We start from the raw sequence: 9,253 nt of genomic DNA, 5'->3' as shown, positions 1-9,253 counted from the left end.
AAAAAAAGAAAGAAAGAAAGAAAGAAGAAAGAAAGAAGAAAGAAAGAAAGAAAGAAAGAAAGAAAGAAAGAAAGAAAGAAAGAAAGAAAGGTAGATAGATCAAAAGAAGGCATCCTTTAAATCTAGCACTGAAAATTAATCATTATCTTCCAGAATCTGAGGAAAGAGGGTGTACCAATTAGGTACCACTAGATGAATTAGCACTATGACCTTATTTATCAACCTAAGGTTTGATACCAACCTCTACTCCCATTGGGTTTTTGAATTCCCAAGGTCATCACATTGCAAGGGCAGTTACACTGTTTGAGTAGACCTTGTGCCCTTAAGTTCTCATTTATAGGAACTTTTAACTTAAGGCCTTAGAGGATAGTGTCTCTGTAATGGGTCAACTCACATTTTAGACCATAAATGGAAATCTTGTGTTTTCTTTTGTGTAAAAATGTATACTCACCACTGGTCTAAGTTGTTTAGTAACTAGTGACTGTTTCTTGCTCTTTGCTAAGATAAAATTCCTGTAACCCTCACCAATTCCTGTAAACAAAGTTAGATTACAGTGATGACTTCAAAAGAAAACTAAATGGACTTTAACTTCTTGAAACCTCTAGGCTATGCAAGAGTGCCTACAGGTACTCAGGTATAAGATAACCAGAAACTAAAACAAAGCCCCAGGAAATTTAGTTTGAGTAGTGGTCACAATGACCCTAAAAGTATTATTGTGTGTCAGACATGAATTTGTTTACGAAACTGAATGTGGTTCCAGGTTTTAAAAGCTCCCCTGCTTCCTAGGTTAGCTGCTTTTTGGTCCTCTCCTGTGTGAGAGCTGACTGGGGCCCCTGAGCTCAGTAATAAATAGCTTTCCAAATTCCAGTGTGGCTGATCTGGTTCCTATTCTGAGCGACCCATAATAGTCTCCAGTGAGGAAAAATAGTAGGAGCTTTGAGATATATTGCACTGGCAGCTCTTACTGCTCTTCCTATTCTACCTTTAGTGTCCTGTACTACAGGATTTTATTCTATCTCCATAAGGAAAGACAGCTACCTGACTTAGGTGCATGTATATTACAGTATTCAGACAAGATAAGATATCTTTCCCCATGAGGGAACTGGACTTTCAGATATAATTAAAAAGAAGTAAGTGAAGAGAAAAACCACCCATTACAGCTTAATGATTATGACAAATAGTGAGTTCTCTCCAATGCCAGCCATTGCAACCCTTGCTGGGAAGGCCCCACCACAGTTACTTTCCTTAATGGATTGGGAGATACTGGGCATTGGTGGGCAGAAGCCTTGCAGGTATCAGAAGTTTACATTTGCCTGCACATTCCTGGTGTGCCTGTAACATCACATATGAACAGGCTATGCCTTCTTGGTTTGATATCCTTGAGCTTTCACCAGATTCTCGGGAGGATGAACCAGGAATTAAACAGGCAGCAGAAAATGTAAAGGCTTTAATAGATTAAGAGGTGAAGAATGACTTTCCTGCTAACAGAATTATTTGGGGAGGATTTTTCTCAGGGAGGAGCTTTATCTTCATCCACTGCTCTCACCGCACAACAGAAACTGGTGGGCTTCACAGCACTTAGCTGCTGGCTTGCACTTCGGGCTTCATGCCCACAGGGTCCTTTTGGCGGTGCTAACAAGGATATTTTTATTCTCTGGTGCCATGGGGATTGCGACCCTTTAGTTTCCCTAATGGTTTTTTCTCTTACTGTTAAAAAACTAAAATCCTTAATAAGTTCAGCCAATGTGACCTTCAAAACCAATGAAAGCATGATGCATAGTTTATGTCAACAGGAAATGATGGATGTCAAACAATTCACTGATACACTCCTACCTTCAACTGATTGATATCGTTAAGAGGCCTTGAGTTGAAGTACACCAGCAGCACTGTAGTAGAGCCTACACTTTTTCCAAAGCCCAATATTCAAACTTCTAATGTCTACAATGTTAAAATGTTTTGCAAATACACACCAATGATATATAATAACTTTTCCTTGTGGGAAATTTATGATCTTTTAAGTTTTCTATACATGTATTTGTATAATGTGATCCAGAATATAGTAGTATTAAAATAGGTGAGGCAGGGCTGGGGAGATAGCTCAGTGGTCTAAGTGCCTGCCTGGCAAGTGCAAGGACCTGAGTTTAATCCCTGGTACCACAAGCCGTGCCACTGTGCCAGCCACTGAAACTGGGTGTAGTGGTGCACACCAGTAATCCCAGCACTGGGAAGGCTGAGACAGGAGGATCACTGCAAGTTTGAGCTGCGTAACAAGACACTGTATTAATTAATTAATTAAAAAAATAGTTAAGGCAGCTAGATTCTTTTTCTCAAATGTAATTCAGCAAAATAATAAAATACTGCAACCAGATTTTTTTATTGCACCATTTGAAAATTGCCAGGATACTAATGAAAATTTGTTCAGGCAAAATAAACAGTTTAGGTATAAATGACTTATGTGTGCAGTGACTTAGTGTGTGGATTTATTCCAAAGTTGCTTAGACATAATGCAGTATCTGTATTTTTTATGTGTGTTCATTATACATAGCAAATGTAATACATAAGAATGAGATGTTTCTACATTGTTCTTGATAATAGGGATAATGCTTTTGTCAGTAAAGAAAAACATTGCTCTCTTCATTTAATCATCCATTTGAGGGAACAGGTTTTTCTTTTCCTTGATATTATTCTATTTAATATTTTCTCAAGAAAAAAATGTTTTCTTTCATGATTATTCTTCATAGCAGACCAAATATATCACCTCCCTGCTGTAGAAATCTATCCTGAAAAAGCTACTGTACTTTGAATTATAGACATATGATATTTAAAATCTATATATACACTTTAAAAGAAACCAAACAACCTTTAAACTTCTTTCATTATATAGTTCAAATCATTACATTTAGTTCAAATTTAGACTTATTTAGAATCTTCAATTCTGATAATAATAACAGCTTATTATTTTTGTAAGCAATTGAATGAATAATTAGATCATATTCTGATATGTACAAGAATATTTAAAACTAATCTTAAAAACTAATATCTAAAATTATTTGAAAAATAAATAAATAAAATAAAATAAAATAAAATCATTGGGATTTGTCACATTAAGTTTACTTTTTCTGTGTATGTGTTTAAAACTAACTACTGTAGACAATGAACAATCCATTGGACAAAATTGCTTTATTTTTATTTTATTTTGTTTTTTAAATATATTTGGTTGTTACAAGGTCTCACTATGCAGCTTGGACTCATAGTGATCCTACTGTCTCAGCCTCCCTGGAGCTGGGATTACAGGCGTGCCCCACCATGCCCTGTTTTGGTTGGCCAGCTCAGCCTGCCTGGGGTTCTGGGGCCGGCATGGCATGCAGCATCAGGGACTGAACTCAGGTCCCTGTGCTTGCCAGGCAGGTGCTTAGACTGCTGAGCTATCTCCCCATCCCTTCAAATTATTTTTAAAACTAGTCATTTTTCCTAACTTAAGTTTATTTATTATTTATTTATTTATTTATTTATTTATTTATTTATTTTGACGGAACCAGGGATTGAACTCAGGTCCTTGCACTTGTCAGGGAAGCTCTTATTCCATTGAGCCATCTCTCCAGCCCAAAACGAGTCATTTTTGCAAACATAAAAATGGCAATCAGCCTTTTCGTCTGGCAGCAGCCATCAGGTAAGCCAAGATGGGTGCGTACAAGTACATCCAGGAGCTATGGAGGAAAAAGCAGTCCGACGTGATACACTTTGTGCTGCGGGTCCACTGCTGGCTGCACCGCCAGCTCTAGGCGCTCCGCAGGGCCCCTCGCCCCACCCGGCCGGACAAAGCTCGCAGACTGGGATACAAGGCCAAGCAAGGGTATGTTATATACAGGATTCGTGTGCGCCGTGGTGGCCCCAAATGTCCAGTTCCTAAGGGAGCGACTTACGGCAAGCCTGTCCATCATGGCGTTAACCAGCAGAAGTTCGCGCGAAGCCTTCAGTCTGTTGCCGAGGAGCGAGCTGGATGCCACTGTGGGGCTCTGAGAGTTCTGAATTCTTACTGGGTTGGTGAAGATTCCTCATACAAATTCTTTGAGGTTATCCTTATTGATCCATTCCACAAAGCCATTAGAAGAAATCCTGACACCCAATGGATCACCAAACCAGTCCACAAGCACAGGGAGATGCGTGGGCTGACACCTGCAGGCCGCAGGAGTCGTGGCCTTGGAAAGGGCCACAAGTTCCACCACACTATTGGTGGTTCTCGCCGTGCAGCTTGGAGAAGGCGCAATACTCTCCAGCTCCACCGTTACCGCTAATAATATAAGTGATGTTTGTAAAACTGATAACCCAATAAACAATTTAGGACAGTTCATCTGCTTAAAGGTGTTATTTGTTAAGTAGTCTACTGATTTATGAATGTTTTGTCAAATGGAAATTAAAAGTGCAATAATGTTTGAAGACTATAAGTAATGGTATATCTTTGTTTCTAATAAGATAAACTTTCTTGTCTTTGCTTTATCTTATTGGGGGGTTATGTGCCAGTATTTGAAACATGCTGTGTGGTATAACAGATGTAAAATAAATTCTTTAAAAGAGAAATGCTAAAATAAAATAAAAAATAAACTTAAAAAATGGTAATCATTTGATTTTAAATAGCCAAAATTTCCAGATTAATAGTAAAAAAAAAATTGAAAACAATTCTATGGGTAATAAAAGTTAATTAGAACAGCTTAAAATATAACAAAAATGTATGCTTAATATTTCTGAGTTATGTTAATTTTTCTGCTGCAGTTCAACTTACCTGAACAATGTTAAGACTGTGTCAATTATGGTGCTAACTGATCATGCAAGTAATCTAGTATAGACTACACAGGATGTTTATAATGAAGCATATGTTTATTTCTGGATTTAAATTTTTTATTTATATTTACTTATTTACTATTATTTATTTTATTTTATTTTTTTTGCAGAACCAGGGATTGAACTCAGGCCCTTGCACTTGCCAGGGAAGTATTTATTCCACTGAGCCATCTCCCTGGTCCCTGGATTTAAAATTTTTAAAGAATCATTTACTGTCATTCTGCTTTTCTCTTGAAAATTCATAGACTTATTTCAGTTACATAAATCAGTAAGATCTCATTTAGGGCAAGAACTAGTCTGTTGAAATGTTGTGCTGTAATGTGGGACAGTTTCTATCAACATGAAATAAAACTTAATTTTGAAAAAATTCAACCACATCTCAGAGCCTGCCCACCACAACTTCTTGAGGCTCTGAGGGAGCATCTACACACAAACCATACAGCATGTGTATTTTCTAAATAAGGACTAGGTTTTCTAAAAAGAGCCAGTTTACATCATTTCATTTCAAAGTCCAATAGGAAATGTTCTAACAGCCAAACAGGTCAAGCAAGGAGCACCAATAAATAAATCCAGTGATTAGTAAATCCAAATGCAACATATACAAAACAGGAACTACAAAACTTTGCCTGCAAAAGTAAACATCCCATCAAAAAAATCATAATTTGTAGACTGGTGCAACAATTACGGAAATCAGTGTGGAGACTCCTTAAAAAAACTAAGACGGAAATCCCATTTAAGCCAGCTATCCCCCTACTGGGAATTTTCCCGGAGGAACTGAAAACATCATATCATACTGATATATGTGTGCCCATGTTTATAGCAGCACAATTTGTGATAGCTAAATCTTGAAAACAACCAAAATGCCCGTTGCTGGAAGAATGGATGAAAAAGATGTGCTATTTTTATACAATGGAACATTACTCAGCTATAAAGAATGATAAACCCAAAGCATTTATATTGAAGTGGATGCCACTTGAAGATATGCTCATAAGTGAAATAAACTAGACCCACATGTGTAAATATTGTATAGTCTCCCTAGTGTAAGAACTCAAAAGAAGAAATAAAAATAGGTATAACACAATTAAAAGGAAAGCGAGAACTTGAGGATTAGACAACGAAGAGAGGGCAAGGAGAAAGGCTAGGAAACATGACAGGGGCACAGCCATACATTGATATGCACAAGATGGGTAAGGGAAAGGTCCTGAGAATCTTCACCATGCTTTTGAGACCAGCAGTTAATTGCTAGGCTTTTCACTGTGACTAACTATATATGCTGATACCTGTGAACTAAGCAGCTGCACTGAGGATAGCAATGTGTAATGGTATGGTCATGCTTGGAATGCCTGCCATTCTGTCTTCTAAATATGTACTGTTTATAATGACATACCAATTACTGCCATATTGTCTTTCAAGTAAATGTTTAAAAAAAAGGGTAATTAATGAAAAGAAGAGACAAGAAAAAAAATGTCACAGGACTGTCCTGCTACAATGCTGTATATGGTTAGATTTCTAAATTTCTGTGTAAAAATATGTAAATGTTTATTCCTATTTTTAAAATATTTTTTAATTTTTAATTTTTTTCTTCATATTCTGTAGGGACTTAAAGTTTGAGATAACAATACTTGGTGGAAAATACCTGTTCCATGTTATGTCTAAGATGATTGATATTCAGACAGTGAGATTAAGCTCAACTGTCTATGTTGTAGGGTAATAATAACAAGCTTCTCTTCTGGAGGGTTAACAACCTAAGTTTGCAGACCAAAAATTAGAGAAAATGGAGGGCTACAAGGACACCCAACATCCTGGCCCTAACCTTTCAAGGTCAGTGAAGATTCAGGACATAGGAGAACCTATATTGTAATATCATGTAACCCAGTTGTGTCCCAAATTTTCTGATCAAGGAGATTATGGGGCCACAGAGCAATGTGATTGATGACATAGAGTGTGCCTAAGTAGAGTCACATGGAGAGAAAACATTCTCTCAGGCTTTCACAGACAGCAAATTGGTCAAGCAGTGGCTGTGACTCATCCACATGGCTAACACTGACAAAGGATCTACAAACTGCGGTACAGGGTTTCAGGATAAATCCTGAGGGGATTTGACTGACCTTATCAGATACAAAAGTTACCTTTCTTGTTATATAGGTCTTGCTTTATCTTGGTCTTAACCATTCATTCAGCAGAAAAGTATAAAAACAAAGTATAAAAAGTAAAGCCACATTAATATGCTGAGCTGTAAAAGGCTCAAGTCAACAACTTCTGATATTACCAGACTTACAGAAAACCCACTACTATTATGGACTACTGGACTATATTGGAATTTTGCTGAATTCATGCACCTACAATATTCAAATGACAATGGAATACCCTTCTCTGACAAAACTAAAAAAAAAAAAAGGGAGATACAAATGAATGACCATTTTGTATCTGTATATTCAAACTAGTTAGGATAGATAGATATACAGCTGCATTCTCTTAAATAAATAGAGGGATTTGTTCTAATAGTGTTTGTAGACAGGATATCATGTCTGCATCTTATACAATGAATAACCACTAAGACAATATGCAATGTATTAATTATTGAAACTGTACTAGTAATCGGTTTTGAAACTATCTCTTGCTATTTGTTTCTCAATAAAATTATTTTTTTTAAAAACTCATAATTTTTAAAGAAAAGGAATAATTTCTTAAAAGAAAGAAAAGCTTCTAAGAGTGACAGAAGAAGGGCTGGGGAGGTGGCTCAGGGGAATAAGTGCTTCCCTGGCAAGCACATGGGCCTGAGTTCAATCCCTGGTTCCACAAAAAAAAAAAAGAGTGACAGAAGGGAGTCCAGAAAGAGGGCTGACTGCTGACTCCGCCTCTCATGGGTGTTTCACTAATCAAAGCCCTGAGGTGAGGCAAACTCAAGTTGGGCAAACAGAGTCAACTAATAAAATTATAAGTATAATCACTTAGGTAATGCTGATCCAATGAAAAATCACAAAGTGGGCATAAGATGAGACAAGACTGTGGTGAACCAATAAGTTTACAACAAGTATAGTTGCTTAGATAATATTGATTAAATAGGGATCAAATTGGAAAGCAAGCCACATAGCAAGTGTAAATAGGATGAACAGGGGCTTTCCTGGAATGGTTGAGCCAAGGAGGCTTTGTCCTGCCAAGGTAACAGATGCCTGTTTAGAGTATCAATCATTGCTTTTCATTTCTAGGGGAGGTATGTGGGTATAGTCACTCCTCTTTCTTGAAGCCTGGCCTTCAGTGAAGGTGACTCCAGGCATAACTGTCTCCTGCAGTGACCTTTCCATTGCCTAGCCCTGTTGATTGCCTATAATATTTCTAAATAACAGATATCTATAACAGTCCCCCCTCTGAGGAAGTATCCCCAACTGTGGTGAGAGGAGAATGGGCATAGTTCTTATCTAGCTGCTTCAAGCTGAAAAGGATCAGTGCAGGGGTGACCACAGTCGGGGCCTTTCTCCAAAGATATAACTAATGGTCTCAGATAGACTTCATGCTTTGTTTTTACAGTTATAAACTCTTTACAAGGTTGGTTTGGTGAGTCCCAGTAAAAAGAGTTTAGCATGTTTGCTGTTGGTTTCATCTGTATGATCACTTGGAGTTTAGCAGCCTTTAGACAAGAATAAACTTTTCTTTTGAGAAATTAGAACATGCATAATGAAAGCATGAGCACTAGAATGGAAAGGCAGGGTGAGGAAAAAGCCAAGTTTGAAAATTGTTCTTTAGGAACTGAAATAACAAGTGTAATTCACTGACACTTAAGCCCCTCTACTGATAGAGGTTATCTATGTCTGTTATTTTGTTCTGTCTTTCTCAAGTTTTAGCTTTAAGAAGATGGAGAGTTTTGTGGTTTTGAAGGACAATTTTAGATAAAGAATTTAAAATTTCTTGTTGATTTTTTATAGATTTTACTGTAGTTTTTTTAATGATTCATAACAGTGGTCAGCTAATGGTGTAGATGGAAACTGCCAGAAGGGGTTGGCAATTGATGTCCCTTTTTATAGCTAGCTTATTACTATGACATTATTTTTATACACCTTTTGGTTATACTTTTATGCTGGATGTTTAAATCCAAGCTAAAGTGAGACCTGTGTTAATTAAAAGTAACCACTTGCTGTCTACCAAAATCAGTTAAATAGCCTCAGGCATTATCTTGGAACCACATATGGACTCTCTTAGCTCTTCTGTCATTGTCAGCTATCAGGGTGGGTCATGGCCTTGCTGGATCATATTGCTTTGTATGAAATCATGGGATACTTTCCCTCTTGGTGACCCTCCTTTGGCACACTGTACACTTGCCTCTTCTTCTTCTTCTTCTTCTTCTTCTTCTTCTTCTTCTTCTTCTTCTTCTTCTTCTTCTTCTTCTTCTTCTTCTTCTTCTTCTTCTTCTTCTTCT

The 9,253-nt window shown here is 37.2% G+C and overlaps 3 pseudogenes; 2 read left to right on the top strand and 1 right to left on the bottom strand.

The window, feature by feature from the left end:
- LOC101574279 overlaps positions 1-278 on the bottom strand; it is an 8,809-nt pseudogene extending 8,531 nt beyond the window's left edge.
- Positions 1-4,349, top strand: part of LOC101590101 — a 30,171-nt pseudogene extending 25,822 nt beyond the window's left edge.
- Positions 578-1,847, top strand: LOC101573894 (annotated as a pseudogene).
- Positions 4,350-9,253: the final 4,904 nt, after the last annotated feature.

The sequence above is a fragment of the Octodon degus genome, unplaced genomic scaffold (genome assembly GCF_000260255.1).
Source record: "Octodon degus isolate 3935 unplaced genomic scaffold, OctDeg1.0 scaffold00090, whole genome shotgun sequence".
Taxonomy (NCBI): Eukaryota; Metazoa; Chordata; class Mammalia; order Rodentia; family Octodontidae; genus Octodon; species Octodon degus.
This window is presented reverse-complemented; position numbering and strand designations above follow the sequence as displayed.